The 26147-nt window shown below is 40.0% G+C and overlaps 1 protein-coding gene across 1 annotated transcript in view; it reads left to right on the plus strand.

Annotated features, from left to right (window-relative positions):
• Positions 1 to 26147, plus strand: part of VIPR1 (vasoactive intestinal peptide receptor 1) — a 2416152-nt gene that overhangs the window by 1519606 nt on the left and 870399 nt on the right. The window lies entirely within an intron of this gene.

Raw genomic sequence — 26147 nt, forward strand, 5'->3', positions numbered from 1 at the left:
TGAAATAAAAATTAAATCCGGGGATCCAGCAAAACCAAAGACCTTTAGGAATTTTTCCAACCCTAACCTCTCTCTACTAAGCAACACCTTGACTAAATTCCAAGCATCCCCAAACCCAGTAAACACCATAGACTACACTGATCAATATATATACGAAATCCCTGTACAGCTATACTGATAGCTGTATAGACCAAGAATTGTCCACTCGTGTTAAGAATAAGACAGACTCAAAAGACAAGCCACCCTGGTGGAATCACACTATCAATTGGTTATACAACAAAAGAAAAAAATCTTGGCCAAGCATTGGGGGAACAAAGTCATACATGCTAAAAGCTCCATGACCAATTTAACCAAGCAGCTAAGAGGGTTAAATAATACTTCAAAGGCTAAAAAAATAAAGCACAACCAGAAAACTTATTACATCTATGTCCAGACCTATGACCTATACCTAACCTCAGAGGAAATGCACAACAGTGTGCTGAACTTACTGTAAATTACATCACCCACACTGAACCAGAGACCATTGCCAACCTTTTGGCTGACAGATTCATCTCAAATTTCTCCGTTCACTCCCCCCCACTATAGTCCAAAGGAAATACCACAACACAATCCCCCAAACCATTACTAGAAAACAGGTCATTAACTCATTCCCTCCAGTACAGCTCTTTTGAATCTCTACCTTTAAGCCCCAGTGGCTGTGGCATGAGCCTTTAAAAAATGAAGTTATTGGGCGTGGTATGAGCCTTTAAAAAATAAAGTTAGCACCTTACATAGGTTCATAGGTTGGTAATAGGCTATTGGCCCTAGGGTCTATACAAGCCTAGCCATAACAATTCCCTGGATATTTCTTCCCACAATATTTACTTCCCTGGACCCCTTGTCTAACAGGGCGACTGACATGATCCCCGGGGTGAATTTCCTATCTCCAATCCAATCGTCAAGATTCCTTTTGAAGAGGGCCAAGGAGGCGCTCTGCTTGACATGTATGGGCAGTCTATTCCAGAGTATGGCGAGTCTCTGGGTCAGGAACCTATCCCTCCAGTATATTTTGTTCATTGTGATGACAAGATTTAGATCCCTGGAGCATGTGGCTCTGAGGGATTGGGATTTCTTTAAGTGGGGCATGTACAACAGCGCAGGGTTTGACATGGCCTTGTATGTTAAGCAGAGATCACCTCTGAGTAGACGATATGCCACAGAGTATAGCTAGAGTTTTTTTAGACAGTCAGCATATGGCATCTGCTTTAGGCCTGTGATTCTTTTAGTGAGGTATTTCTGTGACCTTTCCAGCTGTTGCAGATGTCTTGTGAGGTACATACCAAATGGGGCGTTATACTCTATAATGGATCTAATGAGGGATGAGTACAGTGGGACAATGACCTCCTTTTTTCTGGATGAAAATCTCTTGGTGATGAGGTGTGCCACATAGAAGGTTTTCCTGACTGTTGAGGTGATGTGGTTATCGAAGTTGAGACCACTGTCCACCTGTGTCCTCAATTCTCTCATCACACATTTACAATGTTTAGTGCACTGCCACCTATGTGGTAAATCATGGGTACATGTTTTTTCCCAAAGGGGATGACTATACATTTATTGGCATTAAGCTTGAGCACATGGCTCTGGCACCAAGCATCTGTTTCTGTAAGGCCCTTTTGAAGAATATCCACATCATTTGGAGATTCAATAATGGCTCCCAGTTTGCAGTCATCTGTGAACTTTGTTAGCCAGAGTCCCTTAGTGTTGGCCTGTATTTCAGAGAAGTGGATGCCAAACAAGAGCGGTCCCAGGACTGAACCCTGAGGTACTCCACTTGCCTGGAGCTGGATTTGGAGTCAGCTACTTTTACAGTCTGGGTTCTGTCAGTAAGCCAGTTGGCAACCCATCGAGTGCCATAGGGATTTATGCCCAGCTTAGTAATTTTATCTATGATTCCAAAGGGGGGGATGGTGTCGAAGGCCTTGGCAAGGTCCAGATAGGCTGTGTGGACCGCCTTACCCTTGTCCACAGCTCTGGAGGCTGATACGAAGAAGTCAATCAGGTTCAGGAGACAAGATCGGGCCTTCACGAACCCAAACTGGGTGGGGTCCAGTGTTTGATGGTTGCCAATGTCTTTGTTTATAAGGCCTATGATAATGCGTTCCATGCCCTTGCAGATCAGGCTTGTCAGACTGATGGGACGGTAGTTCCCGTGATTCAAGTTGGACAGTACTAACAAATACTCAATGGCAGAAATCAAATATCAATACAGTTGTGTCTGACGTATATTCTTCAAGCTAAAATATTCTGATACCTTGTATGTAATATGATTTTGGAATTATTAATGCAAATACGAACAAGCAATATTTGACACCTTGAGGCGCAGTAGGAAGTAAGTGCAGAAACTCCTGGAGGTGCACTCAGCTGTATTGAGTTAATGCAATTTCCCAGATAAAAAGCACTGCATCGATGGGTGGGCACTGATAACATCTCAGGATATTTAATAAATAGCATGAAACATGACCTCTCTGGTCCACTTGAATCACTTTTCAACTGGATCTTTCAGTCAGGTTTTGTGCCGAAGAAAGAGAAGATGGCTACAGTCATTCCCATGCAGAAAACAGGTCCAACTATTGATCCGGGTAACTAAAGGCCCATATGTCATACCAGCCTCATATTAAGTTCTTGGAAAGAATCATCATGGACATGATAAATGAGGGTGTAGATAACTTGTAAAGACTGGATCCATCACAGTTGGGCTTTGTTAAAGGAAGGTCATGCCTATTAAATCTGGTGGATTTTTTTTTTGAGAGGGTCACCAAAGCATTGGATAAAGGTAAGACTGTGCACACAGCTTACCTCAACCTGGCCAAGGCTTTTCATGCAATACCCTACTCAGGCATTGAGAAGCTCACTAGTATAGGCTATAAACCCTTTTATCACCCATTGGATAATCAACTGGCTCCCAGATGGGATTCAGGAGGTCAGCTAGGTGAGGCCACCTCCACTATGGGACCAGTCACTAGCGGAGTCCTCCAGGGTGCGATATTGGGCCTGCTCCTTTTTGGCATTTTTCTCTGAAATGGAAACAAATGCTGAAGGTTTATGGCTGACTAAGTTTGCAGATGACTGCAAGCTGAGGGGTTATCATCACCTCCCCTGCAGACACTAGCATTCTTCAGGAAGGTCTGTCTCTTGACTAATAAATCATGCAAAAGCCACAGTCTTAAACTTAATGCTAAGAAATACATAATTGTACCCTTTGGAAAATCAGCCATCCCAACTAATTACCATGTTGATAATATAGCCCTAAAAGTTGACACAGTTGTCTAGGATCTGGGTACGCATGTGGACAGTAGCCTTACCTTCAATCACTGCATGGACACAGTAGTGAGGAAATCCTTTTATGTTGCTCAGCTTATAAGTAAGGGTATGACATCTAGGTCTCTCAACAGCAGGTACTGTTATGACTGTGTCATAGTCCATGTTTGCGTGAATGACGTGAAACATACCTCTCTGGATTATATGAAGAGAGACATGATTGAGCTCTTGGACTGTGTGTCTCAGGCTGGTATGTCCCTACTCTTAAGCAAAATTTTATCATCACCTAGGATGATGCCTCAATACAAACAGAAAATGATTGACCTCAGTAATTGGCTTAAATTCTAGTGTCATTCCAAGGGGATATGGTATCAGTCAGCCTGGGATGACTTGATTGACAAACTTCAGCACTTTGCCAGAGATGGTCTTCATCTGTCACCACTGAGATTTTGGCTAATAGCCAAGACTCTTGCCACCCCCATAGTTTATTTTCTGGAAGTGTCTCAAGGACAAAATTTCTGACGTAAGAACTCCATCTAAGAACAACCTCAAGGTTTTGCTACTAAATGGTAGGAGTCTTACCATGGAACTGCATTCACTGGAAGCAGTCCTCACCTTGGAAGACGCAGACATTTGTGCAGTCACAGAGACCTGGTTCAAGGCTGTGGAGAGTACCCCAGCCATACCAAGTTATACCTCCTTCCACAAATTGAAGGCATGAAAACTAAAGGAGGCGGTGCATCAATATTCATTAAAGATAAATGCACCTCCAGATTGGTTAAACAGTATGATTCCCTGGAGAAACTTCAGGTGCAATTAACTATTGTTCGGACACCTATTCAAGTCATTGCCAGCTACAAGACCCTCTCCATAATTGAGGACACCCACTCAGCCTATTTGTATCTACTTGAGTCTATCAAGATACATCTGAACACCATGGTTTTGGGCGACTTTAACTACCGATCCATTGACTGGGTAAATTACTCGTGCTCAAACTCACTTGCCCAAACGTTCTTAAACTTCGTTAACTCCAATGCCCTGGACCATCTGGTTGACACCCCCACATGGGGTGCCAACATCCTAGATCTGGTGCGTACCAATATGGCAGCCTACTGTAGCAGCACCCCTACTGTGAGGTCCTCCATGGTGAGATCTGATCACAAATCTGTGTCATTCAAAGTAACTATCACACCTGACCCCCCCCCCCCCAGCAGTAACTAAACTAAAAACCTTCTCCAAAGCAGATTATAACCTCTTAAGGAATGGTATAAATAACTTCACTGCACCTCCTCCCATAGTTGGAACTGGTAACTATTCCCAGTTCTATGCAACTGCTTTATAAAAACACCTGAACAACTACATTGATGCAAATGTACCTGATAGGACCAAAACACACTCCTCGAGGAAGAGCAAACCTGTCTGGTGGACAACTGCCATTAACAGACTTTACAGTAAGAGGAAAAAATTGCTGTCTAAGATTGAGAAAGTGAGCCCCAAACTGGAAGCACTCCCTCCTCAGTTTAAGTAAGTAAATAAGACTGCTTGTGAAGTCCTCCAAAGCTAACTATGAATCCAGATTAGCTTCTTCTACTAAGGGCAACCATAAGGAGTTCTTTAGTTATGTCCGTAACCTAAAAGGAAAGGCTCAGATTTGTGCTGAACTGGTAGTTAATGATATTACATATACCGAGCCTGTGGACATTGCTAACCTGTTAGCCGACAGGTTCTGTGAAAACTTCTCCCCCTTTCCCCACCACACTTACCCCAAGATATCCCTACCACCTGTCCTCTACCCTGTATCTCTAAAGATCAGGTTGTGAACGCCCTCTCTAAGGTCAAAAACACAGCATCCATGGGACCGGATAACATCCCAGGCTGCATCCTACATGGGCTCAAACAAGAATTAGCAATGCCATTGGGTACTATTTTTAGTCATAGTCTAAGCACTGGCTTCATCCCAGCTGAATGAAAAAGGCCACTATTATACACTTGCATAAAGTTGGTGCTTCCGCTGACCAGAGGAACTACAGACCTATTAGCCTTATCTGCAAGGCCATGGACAGAATCATCATGGACCTTATCAACAAAGCCATTGGTAACCTCCAAACATTCAATGCTACTCAATATGGATTTGTCAAAGAGAGATCATGCCTCTTAAACCTGGTGGACTTCGAGACAGTCACCAAGGCCCTTGATTAAGGGAGATCTGTGCACACAGCCTATCTAGACTTAGCAAAGACATTCGACACTATCCCCCACTTGGGCATAATTGACAAACTCACCCAGCTAGGTATCAACCCTTATATCTTTAGATGGATTGCTAACTGTCTCCCTGATAGAACCCATATAGCCAAAATAGGGGAATCCACCTCCAGCAGCAGGCCTGTAACCAGTGATGTTCCACAGGGATCAGTTCTGGGACCACTACTGTTTGGAATCTATTTCTCCAAAGTGCAAGTTAAAACTCAAGGTTTGTGGCTGACAAATTTTGCTGATGACTGCAAACTGGGAGCAGTCATAGAATCTCCAAATAATATCAACATCCTACAAGAGGGATTTACACAAACTAATGACTGGTGCCAAAGTTATGGCCTTAATCTCAATGGAAAAAAAAAATTATTATTATCCCTTTCGGTAAGGGTGATGCTCCTGCTAACTACCACATCAGTAACAACACCCTAAGTGCACACTCAGTAGTGAGAGCCCTGGGCACACAGGTTGACACAAACGTATCTTTGAACACCATGTCTCCACAGTGGTAAGAAGGGCATTCTATATTGCTCATTTCATAAGTAAGAGCATTGTCTCCAGAAAAAAAGAATTTATAACCTCCCTATACTCTTCCCCCATCAGGCCAACAAATGAGTACAATGCCCCTTTTGATATGTACCTTTCCAAGCACCTGCAGCAAATGGAGAGACCACAAAAGTTCCTCACAAGGAAAATTCAAGGTCTTCAGCACCTGTTCTATGAGAACCATCTGAAATCACGCTCACTTTATTCTGTTTCATACAGAATCCTCAGAGGTGATCTCTGCTTTGCATATAAGGCAACCTTTGGCCCTGCTTTATTGGTAATGCTGCATATCCGTAAATTAAACAGTACACACATTACTCACTCCAATGGCCTTAACCTGATATGTGACATTAATAGAACCTGCTGGAGGGACAGACTTGTCTCCCAAAGGGTGCCACACCTTTGGAACAGACTCCCACTTCATGTCAAGCAAAGCACTTCATTGGCCCTCTTCAAACACAATCTGGATGACTGGATGGGTAATCGTAAGTTCACCCCAGTAGTTCAACCTATGTCCTTCTTGAATAGAGGTGATAGGTGCTGATTGTGGAAATAAGGGTAGAATTTGGCTAGGTTTGTAAGGTCCATAGGGTCATTAGCCTATTAACCTCCTATGATCCAAAGAGGTCAGTATCCCAATGTACTCTGCCCTTATCAGACCAGTCATAGAGTACAATGCTCCCTTTGATATGTACCTGACCAGGCATATGCAGCAAGTAGAGTGACCTCTAAGGCAACTTACAAAAAGAATACAAAGAGTAACAAACTTGCCTTATGCAGAGCAGCCTAAATACCTTTTTCTCTACTCATTCTCCTATAGATTGCTGAAGGGTGATCTATGTCTGACTTACAAGGCATCTGCAAACCCCACACTTTTGAATCTCCTACATATTCATAAGTCAAAGAATACCAGAAATACAAGGTCCAGAGACCTGAATTTTGCCTGTGATATAAATAGAACAGGCTAGAGAGACAGATATGTTTCCCAGAGACTGCCCCTCTTAAGGAACAGGCTCCCCATCCATATGAAGCTGAGTTCTTCTATTATCCAGTTTAAACACAACCTAGACATGTGGCAACCATGTCCCTTATGGACAGAGAGAGCTTATAAATGTGTGGCCCTCAATGTCCTATTTGGATTCAGGATATCATTATTCTTTCAAGAAAACATGGCTTTGCTTAGAAAGGCCCCTTGGGTCATTAGCCTAGTAAGAGTCAATGAATCGATGAGGTTAATTATGTGCCATGGCTTTCCAGATGAGGCTTGTCAGGCTGACAGGTCTATAATACCTGGACTGGTTATAAGGCCATCCTTAAGCAGAGGCGTCATCACTTCTGTGCATAACTCAGCACGGACAGAACCAGTAGCTAACTTAAGTTAAGCCGTCTGAAAAGTGTGTCTGCAAGAGCAAGAGCAGGTTTAACACTATTAATTAGCCAGGGGTATTATCAGGTCCCATGGAGGAAGTATATTCTTTAGCACTTTCAGTAAATGATCCTTAAAGATAATTATGAGAATAAGAAAGTCAGATATTGTGGGACTTTCAATAGAAGTCTCAGGAGTGAAGTTGGTAGTAAGATCATGCATAACTCTATTTCCAATGTTTGGTCAGAATCGGAGGTGCCATTATGACGATGTTCTGATCAATTTCAGCTGCCCATAACTATAGGAGTCCCACAAGGTTCTCTCTTAGGACCACTACTGTTCACACTCTTCACAAATGACCTCCATACCCCCACACAGCATGCATCTATCATTCAGTATGCAGACAATACTACCTTAATCTGTGCTGCACAAAATATTCCCACCCTTCTGCAAACAACTCATTTAGCATTCTCTGATATTGAAAACTACCTTACCAAAGCCCAACTTATCATTAATCCAAAGAAAAATCAGCTTATGATTATAACCAGTTCTAACAAAAACACTGATAACAGTCAATTCACTATCTACTTCGCAAATACTACTCCAATCACTCTAGTGGCACAAACTAAGCTATTGGGAATAACTATAGACTCCCACCTAAAATTTGATAGTCATCTCAACTTAACTATTAAAAAAGTACATGCCGAAAAGGGATCACTCTACCATATCAAACCGTTTCTTACCAACAACACAAGATCAGTGATTGCTCGTTCCCAGCTTCTATCCGGGTCTATGTTAAATCATTGAATGCTTAAAAAAGCGAATGATGATTTATTGAACCCATGTAACCAAAAGCTTACAATCTTGAATGCTTAGAACAGCAATTTTTTTCAAAGGGAAAAAAATCGCTGTTCCACAAAAAAAAAAAAAAAAACATTTAAAACATTACATAAAGTGGGGGGGCTTCACCCCCCACACCCCCTACTTAAATATACCAACTCTAAGATTGCACTACAGTGAAGAAAACGGCAAAGTAACAGAAGCGGCCAAATGATTTCTTTCCCAGGGAAAGAAATCGCTTATATGCCATTTCACTATTTTGCCTTTTCGTGCTTTCACGTTTGATCAAGACACATTCGAAAGAATGTGTCTTCGATCATTTAATAGGAACCCCTTCTATCCACCCTACACTATGCATCTCCCATTCTGACTAATCTCAACAAAACTGAACTAAGCAAAACGGAAGCCTGCTATAACAGAATTGCCCGCTTTGCTGCGAATTGCTCATATAGAACTCATCACTGTTGTGCTTTGAGACAACTCCACTGGCTTAAACTGCTCAAGCTCCTAACCTACAGTCAGCTCTGCCTCTGTCATTCTATCTATTACCTCCCCAAAAAGTGTCCTGCACTCAAAAACCTAGTACAGCATCACTCAGCCAAAAGGCCTCTTAAATCATTAAGCAAACTACTACTAGATGTCACCAACAGCTATAATAGCTTTGGAGACGCACTATATAGTAGTTATGTGGCTAAAACATGGAACGCTGTCCCCACTAGCATACAAAGCACATCATCCATAGCCTTCTTTAAAAACCTCATTAGGCAACATCTCAAGCAAAGTTGGCAGTGCAATGACTGCTCCCCAGGCTAGTGAAAGCGGAAAAGGTACACATACTAACCCTAAAGTACTTGATAACAGTTTTCAGTTGTGTTTGGGATACCGAAATTCCACAAGGACATAAGGGATCCCTCATACAGGTTGATTATAACATGTCAGAACAGTTCTACCTATTCTTTAGGTGGTTTTGTGGATAGAATAGTAAGGGGGTCCCTGTAAAACATGTGTTTAGGGACTCTTGGGACTTTTTGGGCAGAATCAAACAGGATACATTTTCAGTGAGTTTGAGTTTCTCTACTGTGGACGTGGTTGACTTGTTCACCTCGATACCTCACAAAACTGGTTTAGAGCTTTTTTATGAAGTATTAGTGGAAAAAACATCATTAAGTAATACTATGGTGAACTTTATTATGACACTAATGGAAATCATCTTACAAAACAATTATTTCACTTTTGAAGGAGAATATTATCGTCAGGTCAATGGTATAGCCATGGGCATTAGTTGCGCACCCTTGTTTGCGAATCTTGTAATGTATGGGTGGGAGAGTTTATACATTTTTAACACCTCTTTTTCTATGTTTTGGATTCACTACTTGCGTTACCTGGACAATATTTTTATTTTATGGAAGGTGGGAGATAAACATGAAGAATTTATGGAATATATAAATAATTTAAGCAAATATTTTAAATTTACTGGTTCTTCTAATAATGACAGTATCAATTATCTTGATGTTTTACTTAATAAGAATTATGAAAACAAGAAATTCGAATCTCAAATTTATAGAAAACCCACTTTTTCAAATGATTATTTAGAATTTAAAAGTAGTCACCCGCTATACACAAAAAGAAACATAGTAAAGGGTCAAATGGTCCGGGTAGCAAGAATGTGTTCTAACATTGATATAGTAAAGTGAGAAATGGGCACACTAATAAAATTTTTTTCTGAAATTGGTTACCCGTTAGAATTTGTACTACCCATTTCTGAGCAAGTTATTAGGGAGTGGGGTAGTAGGTATAACCCCAGCTGGGATCCTATTTAATGAAGGAGAATGAAACTAACACAAGGAAAGATTATACCCAATCCATGGGGGTGACTTATGGAGAAACAAGTAGTAAGATTAGGGATATTGTCAAGAAAAATTGGGTGTTGTTTAAAGGGAACAAGGAAATATTATATACAGTAGGAAAAGAACCAACATTTGTTTTCAAAACTAATTACAATTTAAAATTTTTACTGGAACATCCCATTAATGCTAAGAACAATGTGAGAGGGACAACTATATGTGGAACTTGTGAACATTGTAGATATATCTTAGTGGGAACCTCAGTATGGTTGGAAGTAAGGGATAGGGAGATAAAAATTAGCAACAGGGTCTTGTATTATGAAAGGACTGGTATATATAGCTATTTGTCAGGAATGTCAGCATTTCTACATAGGAAAAACCGAAAGAACTTCTAGAAGGAGGATCTATGAGCATTTGTATGCTGTGAGAAAACATGATGAAAATAATGCTATATACAGGCATATTAAAAATAATCCCAATCACTCTTTCTTATTTGGTATTCTGGAGGTTACTGGTAGTAATCCAAGAGGGGGTAATTGGAAAAACAACTTGGAGAGGGCAGAAATGAGGTGGCAATTGAGACTTAATGCCACGGTAATCCCAGGCATCAACGACAATGTGTCTATAAAACCTGAATTGAAACATAGGGCCACTATTTTGTAATAGAAAAGAACCTAGTTCAGTAAATAACACTGCTTTTATTTACAGAAACATTAAAATTTACTACATACTTTTTAACAGATTCTATAGGGTTAACATGATTCAAATCTTAATTAGTTAATTGTCAGTATAAAAGAGGGAGTGGGTTTTAGCAAACACAGTTCTGAAGAAGTCCTAGAGCAGGACGAAAGTGCTTGACTGTGTTGGATACACTACAGTTGTGTTCTATCTATCCTGTATGGTTTTTAAGCTATTTCACTGCTTTGACTGGCTAGAGCAATAAACCTGTGTTTTTACCAATATTTTGGATCATTTCATGCCTGTGGATTTTTTTGAGGCAACAGCACAGAGTGGGTTGTTTGTTCCTTGTGGAGTTTTCAGTCTTACTCACAAACACTGGCTAATGTACAGTGTATATACTGTATCTATGTACTATGTATGTATTTTACCTGTGTTCCAAATTTCAGCTGTACACCACAAATCTATTAATTACCTTTATTTTTAAATTAATGTTTTCTTGTTTCTTCCCTCCACTGTAACTGTTGATGTGCTGCATACCACTGTAAAAACATGTCTATTGTAATTTGTGTGTATACTGATCATGTCTAAATATCTAAATGTATCTGTAATTATATTTCTGTGTGGAGCTTTTCTCCCCGGGCCTCTGCTGAAAAAGGGCCTTTTCTGCTCAGTCAGACACCCACAGTTAACAAATGTAAAATAAAATAAATTAAATAAAATAAATGTAGGGTATATTATGTCTTAGTTTTTGAACATAGTTAAAGAAGGATTTATAATTATTTTTAGCTTCAGAGACTAGCATAAGTTCATGGGCTCCTTTTTTGAATCAGAAAGATTTTTTTTCAATTTGTTATTGTTTTTGTAATGCTTCTGATATTATACTTGAGAAGATGGGCTTGAGATTTACTAAATAATTTAAAGAGTTTCTTTCTGTTATATAGTTTATTTGTGGTGATAGACTACAAGGATATATATATATATATATATATATATATATATATATATATATATATATATAATTTTTTTTTTTTGCCATGATACCTGGTTTGGTTCTAGTAGGGACTGCTACCTTGAAATTCATTTTTCTTAATGGATATAAAATTCCTTTGTGAATCTTCTTGCTGTATTAATGTCTGGAGAGGTGCGTCCATAACTGAATTTTAATGTTTAATCACAGGTTCTCATCTCATCATTCTTTAAATTCAGTGGAGTTTGCTGTAGGAGCTTTTGGGTCAAATTTTTATTTTATTTTATTTTACAATTTTTGACTACCAAAAAGAGTAGTACAAGAAGTAGCTATATTTTGTAAGAATCAGGTCAAGAATGGTGTGCCACCAGTAGGGTTATTTACCAGTTGCTCAAGGGAATTTTTGTTTTTTTAAGTCTAGGAATTTTCAGCCATATCGTACATTGGAGGTATAGGAGTCCCAATTTATTGAGGGGTAGTTGAAGGGTAGTTAAAGTCACACCAAATAATGGAGTTTTTCCTAATAGGGAGGTCACTGAGAGCACTGAGGAATATGACGTGCTCATAAGGAGACAGAGAAGGAGATCTGTATCAGTGAACTAGTTGATAATGAGTCCTGCCTAGATTGCTCTATAGTTCAGTGAGTTCAGTCTGTGGGAACCAATGGACGTACCTGGAGATATGATCATTGACAAATATGGAGGCTCAAACACTGCTGCCTTTGGACCTGAAAGCATGAAAAACAGTTCCATGTTAGCTAGAAAACTGATTTCAGTCTCACTAGTACATTTTCTATTAAAAAATAAAATCACATAAGCAGGTCAGCTTAAGTATGAGTAACACTTGGGTTCATAGGTTTGTACTAGGCTATCGTCCCTAGGGCCTATACAAGCCTAGCCATAACAATTCCCCGGCCATTACCTCCCTGATCCCCTGTCTAACAGGGCAATTGACGTGATCCCTGGGGTGAATTTCCTATCTCCCATCCAATCATCAATGTTCTTTTTGAAGAGGGCCAAAGAGGTGCTTAGCTTGACATGTATGGGCAGTCTATTCCACAGTATGGGGAGTCTCTGGGTCAGGAACCTATCCCTCCAGCATGTTTTGTTCATTGTGATGACCAGGATTAGATCCCTGGAGCGTGTGGCTCTGAGGGATTGGGATTTCTTTAAGTGTAGCATGTCCAACAGCTCTGGGTTTGACATGGCCTTGTATGTTAAGCAGAGATCACCTCTGAGCAGGCGATATGCCACAGAGTATAGCTGGAGATTTTTAGATGGTCAGCATAGGGGATCTGCTTTAGGCTTGTGATTCTTTTAGTGAGGTATTTCTGTGGACTTTCCAGTTGTTGCAGATGTCTTGTGAGGTACATACCAAACGTGGCATTGTACTCTATAATGGGTCTAATGAGGGATGAGTACAGTGGGACAATGGCCTCCTTGTTTCTGGATGAAAAGCCCTTAATGATGAGGTGTGCCACATAGAAAGATTTCCTGACTGTTATGGCGATGTGGATATCGAAGGTGAGACCATTGTCCACTTGTGTCCCTAAGTCCCTTATCACACTTTTGGTGTTTAGTGTACTGCCACATGTGGTAATTCATGGGTACATGTTTTTTCCCAAAGGGGATAACTATACATTTCTTGGCATTGAGCTTGAGCCCATGGCTCTGGCACGAAGCATCTGTTTCTGTAAGTCCCTTTTGTAGAATATCCACATCATTTGGGGATTCAATAATGGCTCCCAGTTTGCAGTCATCTACGAATGTTGTTAGCCAGTAGTGACTTGCCCTAGTTCCATTCCCTTTAAGGTCCAAATAAAGTTTGACAACAAGTGAAGTACATTTTTCTCTCTGATAAAGCATCATTAAAAAAAACTACATAATTCGGCCTACAAATGCAGAACTATCCAGGTAATGTCTCAGGGCCTAATTTTTAACATATCATGTATCAAATCACATCTGATAAACTATGCTCCTGTAATTGTTCATCTGCATCTGAGGGGACAAATTTACACAATGAAAGTGTGACCACCCCCCCAAATGCGCATGACTTAAAATTCAGTACAAAATCTTTACAGTGTCAAGAATTACAAGCAAAAAAATTAATTTGATGAATAGAGTCTCTTAACTTTACTATTGAAAAGTTTTGACACCAAAGGTTTTGTCTAGTCATTTGCTCATAGCATGCAAGAAATTTGATATCTGACATTTTTAATATACTGGCCAATATTTTTGAAGTTCAAAAGGAGGCTTTGTAAACTACATTGCAGAACAGCATTCTCACTAAAACATGGGCTTTTGGGGACTTTCCCATATGTTAGGCTGGCAAGAATGCTAAAATCTGCAACTAGATTATTTAAAATAATAAAATATATACACCATTTTATAACCTACCAAATACAGTCTTGTGTCATTCTCAGTTTTCAGCATTTTGACCTTTAATTTGCAGGATAGGTATCTTTAAAGCACACCACAATGGATGTATTAACTGCTATTTCCCAATGTTTACTGATTTCATATTTCATTTTACATTTGGTTTAGAGTTTCAGACTAAAGGCTTGTCTATGAATTTATTTTGGTAATCTCAAATTGTAATAGGTTAGTCACTAGGAGAAGACTCAGATCAGACGTTCCCTGCTCTCAGATGAAATCAAAGCACAAATAAACCTAAAGATTACGCCTGGAAAGAAAACTTGTCTAATGTACAACTTCATCAACATTTCCTCAGCCTAAAGAAATTCACAGGAATAGCCAAAGAGGCCATTAAGGCCTTGCTTCCAAGGTAAAAATAAATGTATTAATTTATTTTATTTTATTTATTTTCTGTGTGATAACAGGATAGGTAGTCTGGCTCAAAGACCCTTTCAAGATGTGCCCCATGACTAGAAGGGCAAAAGGAAAGCGTAAGAGTAACATAAAGGGGTACTATTATGCAATATACCTTCACAGGTATGAAGACAGGGTTGTATACAAACGCATACAGTGGAAGTAGCTTGCATGCAGTTTTATGTAGAAGAAGAGGTTTGTGTATAATTAATGGATGTCAGAGAAAGCCTACAGTACACAGTGATTAACTGTGGATGTGTGGATTAGGATACCCAAAGTGATGATGAGGCCAGCAAATAATGAGGCGTCAATAGCAGAATTAATAGCCATTATCTAGATAGCATGCACATACTGTGTCACTGTGTAGTTTTCTTACTGCACTAAATCAAAACTCTTTTGGAAAGAAAGAAAGAAAATGATTGACAGCTGTCATTACTGACTCCCAAACCAATAATAGTAATGTTCTTCCACTTAAGAATGCAAGCTTTATCCCAGAATACCAGCGTTGTCTCCTGTATGGGATATTTTTCAGGCTAACTCTCCATGATGACAATTCCCATCTCCTCCATCATCATCCTCAATTATTATTTATTGCCATCCTCCACTTTTGTATTATATGTGTACTGCTGATCTCTGAGCCTTGGTCATGGCTGAAAAGTAGTAAGTAAATAATGAAATGAGTAAGTAAATAAATTAAAGTTTTGCTGGAATGGTAATATTGAGTAGGTGAGGGCCCACACTCATTTTTTGGGACGGTAGTTTATGACAGGGTACAGCAGGTTGAACTCCAGCCATGGCTAGGCTACAGCACTTTATTGCATGTGTTGTTTATTTTCTTTATTTACTGTTCACATGCTGTGACTTCCTACAATACAGCAGTGTAGTTCCACATGTAACAAAATCCTGAAATGTGCTTCATCAGGCCCTTACAACTTCTATGTGCCATTTCCATGCACATCTATAGATGGACTATAAGTGTACACAAGGGGGCTGACATTATCTCCACTACACAACAGTGTCATTTAATAAACCTGTTATTGTTGTGGCCTTGAGCCAGAATTTTTCTCTTGCTCAGTGGGGCACACATCAGTTTACACATATGGTCAGGGAGTTAATTGATTTACTTTTTTATGGAAAAAGTTAACTGTAGCACACAAACTATTTTTTCTTGTTTTGTCTCATTCAGGGCAGTTAATTACAGAAAGATCCCTGAGGAGGGCCCTTCTGAATATAATTGGCACAACCAAGATTTGCTGTTACAGATCTGGTCTATGGTGTAATCTGTGCAGTTTTGGAGTGAAACTTGTCTAAGTTATTAAACTATTTGATCCTTTAACACTTATGCAACACTAGAGTAGGGTAAAAAAATAAAACAGAAGCAGAAGAGGAAGGAGAAACAGAAAAACAAGCCCACACGTTACATGTTCATGACTCCCTCACATATCCATATCATTATTCATTAGTAAAAAAATTTGTATTGTTATTTTCTCATACAGTTCCTTCAAGATCCATGTGTGTCTGTTGTCCAGTTTTCTACAGTGACATTTTTGAGATGGAATTCCCTGTGAATATCAGCATGATATAATGGCAATAATCTATAAATCACAGGTAGAAGCAAAGTGTCTACAGCAATTAACCCACTAAGAGAGCAGTTGTTTTTTATGCAAAGTGTACTCAGTAATGACAGGCATGATGGATGAAACTTTGCCTGACTGGAGATATAGAAGTTGAACTAGTGAAGTTCTAAGTAACTTTAATTATCAAATACTACTCCATATAATTGTGTGCAATATTATGTACTTAGTATTTGCTCTACTTTTTGTGCATACAGACTTAAAGGTTCTTTGACTTGTATGTACTGTTAGTTTTATCTAAAAATGCATTCCTACTGATGTATAGCACCATGTGCTATTAATGCATTCCTCAGTTATTAATGTTTTGCATTTCTATAGATTTTAATTCCTTGTCTGTCAACATAATATGTACTTAGTATTAATTTTTAAAATTATAATTGCTGGTGGTTTAGGTCATGGCTGAAAGGGGTGACTTAACCTGCACCCCTACCCGGAAAATAGAGAATGAATGAATATAAGCTCCTCTAAATGTTGTAGTTTGCTTTTTCCATGACCAGACTGCCAACTGTTTACATGCTATGAATTTAAAGCATCAAGTACACCAACCTATTAGAGCAAGAACTCTGGACAAAGCCAGAAATAATGTGGGGAGGGGCAAAGGCTCAAAAATAGGGGCATTTTTTAAATATTGCTTTTATAAACTTATAAAGTTGATAGGATAACATGTTTTCCATTAGCATGAATTTTCTGAAGGGTATAAAGTCTGAAACTCAAAAGCCTGTCATTATTTTCTGACTTCCATCCTCAATGGCTTAACAATAATTTGCCAGAAAACCAAAAATTTATGAGGAACGCCCCAAAAATATGAGGCAAAAATCTGGACAGTTCATAGGATCAGAGGAAGTTATTAGGCTAATGGCCCTAAGGCCCTTACAAGCCCTAGGGTCATTTCATCACAAAAATGTCACCCTTATTTCCATGATTAGCACCTATTGCCCCTGTCCAAGAGGGGCACAGGTGGAACCCTTGTGGTGAATTTACAGTTACTCATCCAATCATCCAGCTTGTGTTTGAAGTGTGCCAATGAGGTGCTCTGTTTGACATGAAGTGAGAGTCTGTCCCAAAGATTTGGTAGCATCTGGGAGACAAATCTGTCCCTCCAGCAGGTTTGAGTAGTCTGTATGAAACAGAATAATGTGGCTGTGATTTCAGATGATCCACATGGGGCAGCTGCTGAAGACCTTGACTTTTCTTTGTGAGGAACCATTGTGGTCTCTCCAATTGCTGCAGGTGCTTGGAAAGGTACATACCAAATGGGACATTATACTCAGTTATTGCCCTAATGAGGGAAGAGTACAGGGAGGTTATAACTTCTTTTTTTCTGGAGGCAATGCCCTTACTTATGAGATGAGCAATATAGAATGGCCTACTTACCACTGTGGAAACATGGTGATCAAAAGTAAGGTTGCCGTCAACCTGTGTGCCCAGGTCTCTCACCACTGAATGCATACTTAGGGTGTTGCTATTGATGTGCTAGTTAGCAGGAACATTGCTCTTATTGATGATACATTTTTTTGCATTGAGTTTAAGGTCATGACTTTGGCACCAACCATTTATTTGTGTAAGACCCTCTTGTAGGATGTTGACATCATTTGGAGATTCTTTGACAGCTTCCAGTTTGCAGTCATTAGCAAACTTTGTCAGCCATAAACCTTTAGTTTTTACTTACACTTCGGAGAAATAGATTCCAAACAGTAGAGGTCCCTGGACTGATCCCTGTGGAACACCCCCGGTTGCAGGTCTGCTGATGGAGGTGGAGGCACCTGTTTTGACTATATGTGTTCTATTAGTGAGCCAGTTAGTGACCCATCTAACAATATAAGGATTGATACCTAGCTGGGTGAGTTTGTCAATAATGCCTGAGTGGGGGATAATGTCAAAAGCCTTGGATAAGTCTAGGTAGGCTGTATGCACAGATTTTTCCTCATCCAGGGCCTTGGTGACTGTCTCCAAGAAGTCTGCCAGGTTTAACAGGCATGATCTCCCTTTGACTTATCCAAACTGAGTAGGGCCAAGTGTCTGGAAATTACCTATATCTTTGTTAATAAGGTCCATGGTGTTTTGCTCCATGGCCATGTAGATAAGGCTAGTCAAGCTAATAGGTCTATAGTTTCTGGGGTCAGTGGAAGCACCACCTTTGTGCAGGGGAATGATGGTGGTCATTTTCCATTCAGCTGGGATGAAGCTGGTGTGCTTAGACTATGATTGAAAAGCTGAGAGGTATGTACCAATAATGTGGGTAACTCCTATAAACAGTGTGGCACAGCAGAATTTTGTAACTGTATTTGACATGAGCAAAATCTGTAAAACAATGCATTAGTGTTTTTTTTTTTCATTTGTTCTTCTGTAGCATGTTGTCAGGTTTAATATGCACAAACACAGATGTTCATCTTGTTTCATTGTTGCAGTCCTTACAAATGGGTTATCTGGCTCCTGGTAACCCGCAGTCAGCCAGACTACCAAAGTCCTTGGTATATGACATTGGCTGCCTCCGGATTAAGCCTGACGCCAGGGCATCAGGAACAAAGGCGGGCAGCCGACATCATTTCCTCAGTCTTTCTTGCCACGGAGCCTGAAGCAGAAGCAATTCATGCAAGTGCCGGTCAGCCGATTACATTCTTTTTGTATTCCGACTTTTAAAGTTGAAGACATCCTCAGATAAGTATCCCATTGGGGACCCTTTTTTCTTGCTTTAACGAATGTCAGATAAAATTAATAACTGTCTTGCCTGTGGAAAACAGATTCCGCATCGTGATTTTCATTCTTACTAGATCTAGGGCCTACAGGTCTTCCAGGGGACAGACTTCCACCCCTCAAAAGGCTAAACACTGGCAGGCTTCATCTTCAAAATCAGGGGTTCTAAGCAGACTTCCCAAAGCAAACATTCTCAATGACTCCGGCCTTCCTCTGCTTGCCCCTGTGGGTCCAGGGTTTCCTTTGGCGGGAAGGTTAGCCATTTTTGCAGACATCTGGCACACTATCACGGATGACAAATGGGTGCTAAAAATAGTATCTCAAGGCTACAGATTCTCCTTTCACACCTTCCCGGTTCTCCTAGGATACCCAGATATTCCCCCTCTTTAAAGGGTAAAAGCAGAAAAACAAGTTTCTTCCTTGCTAAACCTGGGAGCAATAGAGCCAGTTCCTGCACTACATATAGGCCAGGGTTTTTACTCAAGACTTTTCCTGGTCCCCAAAAAAGGGGGCACCTGGTGCCCTATTCTGGATTTGTCCATTCTAAACACCTATCTGGTGATTTCCAAATTCAAGATGCTCACTCTTCAGCAGTTGCTGCCAGTGCTGGCCAAGGATTCCTGGCTGGTGACTTTGGATCTAAAAGAAGCTTACTTGCACATCCCTATAATGTAAAGCTGCAGGCAGTTCTTTCATTTCCGGGTGGGCAACAGGCACTTCCAATTCTCTGCACTACCCTTTGGCTTATCTACTGCTCCCAGAGTCTTTACAAAATGTCTAGCTCCAGTCATTGCCTTTTGCAGGCAAAGAAACATTCAAATTTACCCTTACTTGGATGATTTCCTTACTCAAGCAAACTCTCCAGAGCAATTTCTAAAGGATTTGGACTTTGTAAATAACCTTCTCACCTCTTTGGGCTACACAATCAATGAAAAGAAGTCAAAATTGGTACCCACCAGGGAGATTGTATTCCTGGGAGTGAGTGAACACAGCCACCCAGATGGTATCACTCCATCAAGAGACCCAGCTCTCGACAAGGCAATTCCTGCAAGCCCTGGGGTTCATGGCTTCATGGCTTCATGTATTCTGGTGATTCCATATGCCAGACTGCATATGAAGAAAATACAGTGGTACCTCAAAAAACCTTTCGTGTCAACACACTCAGGATTTAGACTTGATTCTGCCTCTGATTCCCTGTCTGCAGATGGAATTCCTTTATTGGGCAACGGCCTGTGCACAGAACAAAGGCCTACCTTTCTGTTCACCTCCTGCCAGCCAGACTCTCACCACGGATGCCTTGGACTATGCTTGGGGAGCACATCTAGAGGGCAGATACATTCAGGGAGCTTGGAACTATCAACAAGCTCAATTGCAAATAAAGCTGAAGGAAATTATGATAGTTCAGCAGGCCTTGATGGCTTTCAAGCATCTTCTCTCTCCTGGTACTCTTCTAGTCAGGACAGACAACACTACAATCATGTGCTACATCAACAAGCAGGGTGGGACTTACTCTTACCCCCTCTGCAGACAAATCATGAGACTATAGTCCATGCCAGTTTCTTTGGGCATTCATCTGGTAACCCAGTTTCTTCCAGAAAGGCTCAACACCTTGGCAGACCGATTGAGCTGGCAGGTCCTGGATCCTCATGAGTGGCAACTAAATAAGACCATCTTCCATCGCATCATTCAGCGTTGGGGCACTCCCCAGATGGATCTCTCTTCTTTATCAATCAACCACCGTCTTCCACCTTTTTGCACCAGGGATCATCATGACAAAGCTTGGAAAGTGGATGTTCTGTCCTTCCCCTGGACACAGCTATTGGTCTATGCATTCCCTCCTCTGCCTCTTCTTCCCATTGTGCTGTTAAAGATAAGGGATGAAAAACCAAGGGCCATCATCATAGTTCCGGACTGGCCCAGGCAGCAATGGTATCCACTTCTTCGCAGTCTTTCCCAGTCTCAGTCTTGGCATCTTCCCCTGATAGCAAATCTCTTGGCTCAGGACGGAGGAAAGATTCTGCATCCTCACCTTCAGACACTGCATTTGACTGCCTGGCTCATAATTTAAATCTTTCTCAACAGGTGGTTGAGGTCCTTCGTGAGGCCAGGAGGCCTAGTACTAGGAAATCTTATGCAGATAAGTGGAAAATATTCTCCATTTGGATGCAGACTAGAGGAGATGACCCATCTCAACCTACTCTTCCTCTAGTTCATGATTATCTGGCAGGTTTACTTGATAGAAGAGAAGGAAAGTCCACCATTAAGATTCATGCTTCAACTATTTCTGCTCACTATTCCTTTGAGCAACCCATTTTCTCTCATCCCCTGATGAAACAGTTTCTCAGGGGAGTTAGCAAATTAAAGCCTCCGAGAAGGGCACCTACTCCTGCTTGGGATCTTAATTTTGTGCTTGACAAACTTACTCTGCCTCCCTTTGATTCTGCTGCCTCAGCAGATTTGAAGTTTCTCTCTTGGAAAACTGCATTTCTTTTGGCCATTACTTCAGCTAGAAGAGTGTCGGAGCTGCAGGCTTTAATGGCAGTAGAGCCTTTTATCCCTTTCAATGTGGATCGGGTTTCTCTTCAGACTAATCCTTCTTTTATGCCTAAGATGGTTTCTAGCCTGACTCTTAACCAGTCTATCCACCTGCCTACCTCCTTTCCTAATCCTCAGAATAGAGGAGAAAGGTTGCTGCATTCACTGGATGTGCATAGGCAACTTAGATTTTACCAGGACAGAACTAAACCTTTTTGAAAGTCAGATCAAGTTGTTGGTCAGTTTTGCTCCTGGAGCTCAGAGCAAAACTATTTCTAAACAGACTATTTCTAAGTGGATTGCTCATTGTATTAATTTCTGTTACTTAGAGCACAGCAAGGTTCCTCCTCAGGGCATCAGGACCTATTCTACTACAGCTACCTCTACCTCAGCAGCTTTTCTTAGAGATGAACCTACTAAGGACATCCTGGAAGCAGCTACCTGGACTTCTGTCCATACTTTTACCAAACATTACAATTTGCCCTTGTTTTCTAAGTCCAGGGCTGGTTTTGCCACTGCAGTGTTGCAGGGCATTCTTTCCAACCATTAATCAGTGGTGTTCCTCCTCCCTTTTTGTTGTTTCCTGGGCGTTGGGAATCAACCCATTTGTAAGGACTGCAACAGTGAAACACAATGAACATAGTACAGTTGTGTACACTTACCATAAATGTAGATGTTCGAGTGTATTCACTGTTACAGTCCTGGTTTCCCCCCTTCCATCCCCCTTTTTGCCTTGGGCACAGACTGGATTTTTTCTTTACCTGGTCTTACTTTTTTTTTGGGTGGGGGGGCTCCTGACAGGGCAAGAAAAACTGAGGAAATGATGTCGGCTGCCTGCCTTTGTTCCTGACATCCTGGCGTCAGGCTTAATCTGGAGGCAGCCAATGTCATATACCAAGGACTTTGGTATTCTGGCCGACTGTGGGCTACTGGGAGCCGGATAACCCATTTGTAAGGACTGCAACAGTGAATACACTCAAACATCTACATTTATGGTAAAAGTGCACACAACTGTACTTTTCTGTGCATTCACCAGTACAAGCACATTTAGCACTGACAAATATATGTTGGAATTCTCAGACGTGGACAAAGTTTACCTTTAAAGTCAACAACTCTACCACTGAAAGTATTTTAAAATGTTCTGGTCCCTTAACTCTTGTGTTCAAACTGGTGTTTTTATTCTTCACACTGACATTTACACTTTTATTTGTAATTAATCTTCATACCCATGTCTGTGCACTCACAAAAATTGTGCAGATCTTTCTTGCATAAACACAAGTGAGCTCAGACATGAAAATGTTACTAAAAGTACTGTAGATTACTTTTTTGGCTTTAATGGTAACTTAATTAAATGCACTGGTATCACTGATGCTTCTGTCCTTTTAATATTCTTGTTGAAACTATCCAGATGTAAAATAATGTACAAGTAAGCTTTCCAGCAATCACCATTTTGCCTGATAGATCCCATTATCAGATCATATAATGTACATACAATTGTAAAGGAAGTTGATGTTATAAATTATATCCTGGAGGGTCATGCGATAACCTTTTTAGAATAAAAATTAATGACACAGAGTAATATGAGGAAAAAGCTTATTTCCTGGTCCAAGTAGCTAAAATGCAGTGTGACATTTTCTTTTTAATGTAAAATGCCTTAATAGTATATTTGCAGCTTTTAAGCAGCAATATTAGCAGAACTTTGTTCCGTCTACAGAAACACTGCTGCTAATATCTGAATTGCCTAAAAGCTCCAGTTACAATTTAATATTTTAGGTGATAAGCAGTACTCGGATGTTTTTATGCAGATATGCATTCCTGTCTTGTGCACGTAAAATATTTTCACATAAATCATACACACACTAAACTTTATCAAGTGTCATAGTGAGAATATACCATTTATTGGTGATGGCTAAACCTTTTCTAACATTAGACAATTTAGTACTTTTAGTGAGTTTTCATCCCTTGTTGTCAAGGTCATAGTTGCAGTGAATTTTGTAGTTCTTCCAGAGGAACTCCAAAATGATCAGACATTCAGAAACTCAGACATACCCTAAAGACAATTGCTTCTTTTCATTGAATTTACAGTTTATTTAAAATACAAGGGGCATTTGTTTAACAAGCTATTCATGCTTAAGTGTCTATTTCTGTAGCTGAGTAGCTGTGAATGGATGTGGATGAGAAAACTGTTTCACTAAGAAAGGAAAACAAACTTCTTTTCAGTGCTGAGATCCAGTGCCCCCTTACTAAATAAACACATTTTGTTTTAATAAGAAACTTTTTGTCAGGAAGAATTACTGAAGATTAACTACTTGTTTGAAAAGTAACCTTTGATAGTGTTGCAATAAAAGTTTTAAAAGTGGTCTTTTTCAGCAGTGCACTAAATTAATTCAGATACCGAATGTGGTCTGAAGTACATTCATCCATGCCAGCAAAGTCTGGTATTGTCAATTCCTGCTTAGTTATTTTGCTGCTGATGAATTTTTATAGTTATTTTCTAAAATGCCATAGTCTCACTTTTGTAGTTTTTAGATAATGCTTCCAGAATTTTGGCAGCCTATTTCGTTCTTAGTTGTCCATAGGTTTCCTTCTTATAAAAAGGGTACTAATACCATTTCACCTTGAAGTCAAGGCAGTTTAATTGAATGCTGCTAATTTGCATTATATTGCTCTGTTCTTCACTGCAAGCTCTGTGTTTTAATCTGGTGTGCATGGTGTTCCAAACTAGCTACTCTGTGCCACAGTTACAGGATCATGACAGTGCCTTACTCAGTAGCTACTAGGCAGCAATTTGTACTTTACTTATTGATTAATTGATTGATTGATGTACAGTTGTACAGTAGTTTTTCAGTGTGACTTCACATGCTAAAATGCTTAGCTTTTATTATCTGGTTGTTAAATTTCCCTTATCCAGGGCAGTAGTAAGAGAATTTCCTTTACTTTATTGTGTACATTATCCAGCAAAGAGAGGTTTGGGTTCCTTTCTGAATTTATAGTGCCGTACAAAGCATGTTTTATTTCTGTAGTTTTCAATAATTTTTTAATACTTGCATTTTACTAGAGGCATTAACATGTGCAGTTTTGTAAAATGTATCTTAAGAAACGTTTGTTCGTAAACCACAGTGGCATTTGCCATCATTTTTTCATCCATAATTTTCTTGTGGTTAGAAAGACATTGTTTCTGTCTTTTAACCATTTTATCTAACAAGACCATTATTTAGGGTTGCCACCTTTTCAGATGTCCAATGTAGGCCATTTTTATGGACCCATGCAGTTTTGTAGGACATATCATTGCTGCAACCAGTGCAAAGGAGTGGACTTCAGTTTGATACTAAAATGAAAGCTTGCTTTTATAGAATTTGACTTGGTTGTGTTATTTTATATAAAAATAAGGTCTTTAAGAAGCAAAACAAGTGTCATATGCAACTACTAGTGGAGACCTAGAAAACAGTTCTTGCCCTAAAATCTCAGGACATTTGCCATTTGTCATATTTTTTCTGGATGTAACTACCCAAATACAGACTTTCCCACATAGAGTTTTTTTTTTTTTTTTTTTTTAAACTGGCCTTTACCTAACACTTGCTCTACAGAACTAAGGTACTAGACAGCCTCTTGTATGTTCCATTGTTCTTATATGTTTGTTTGTGTCTTTCGGCTTTTCCCGGTTAGGGGTCGCCACAGCGGAACTCCGGTCCGCTAATGATTGGCAGTTGATTTTTACATACCAGCTTGCCAGGCCTGATGCACAACCTTCAATGAAGGTACACCCATTGACGCATGTCTCCACTCAGAAGACGCTCTAGCTGAGAATCGAACCGGACAGCGTCTTACTGTGAGGCGACAACGCTACCGCAGCACCTAATATTGTTAAAAGCAATCTTTCATCTTTTACTTAACATATGAATTTCAAAAGGAGTTAAATGCTGATGTACCTTTTCCACAGTGCTGATAACCCTCTGGCTAGATGAATGCCTGCTTTTGCTGGGCAGCAGTCTTTACCTCACAAGTTTTTGATACCTGATTTTGGTAATTCTGGTTTTATATTAATATAGATATTTGTCTGTAGGGTTGGCATAATTAAAATATTTACTTTGCAGATGCAAGGTACAGGGGTTGATTCTGACGTCTTCTAGGCTTGTAATAGTCTGCAGACTGACCTAGCATTTGCCTATGAACCTATACTGTATCCTTGTCATGATATTGTTTGACTTCTGCAAATTGCTGTACACATTTTTTAAAGAAGGTGGATTTAGTATAATGGTTAAGGACTTCACCTCATAGACATGAAGTACAAGGTTTTATCCTGATCTCAGGTTATTGGCTAAACTTAAAATGGCTCTTCAGGGCAACTAGCCTAGCAGTCCCTAACAAGAAATTTCCAATGCTGTGAAAAAATAACACTTTTCTTTTCAGAGAATTTCCATTCTATGGAACAAGCTCCCCATCTGTGTGAAACAGAATTCCTCCTTAATCCAATTTAAGTGCAACTTGAGCAAATGGATGGGTAATCAGAAATTCACCCCAGTCTGGCATGTATGTCCCTACCTCTGTCCATCAGTCACTAAATCACCTCCATATAAATCAGATTTGTGGGTCACATTTTGGTTGTACACTTGGCTTATAAGGGCCCTAGTGGCCATCAGCCTAGTATACACTTATAAACCAATG

The sequence above is a fragment of the Protopterus annectens genome, chromosome 3.part0 (genome assembly GCF_019279795.1).
Source record: "Protopterus annectens isolate FY-2018-M chromosome 3.part0, PAN1.0, whole genome shotgun sequence".
NCBI lineage: Eukaryota > Metazoa > Chordata > Ceratodontiformes > Protopteridae > Protopterus > Protopterus annectens.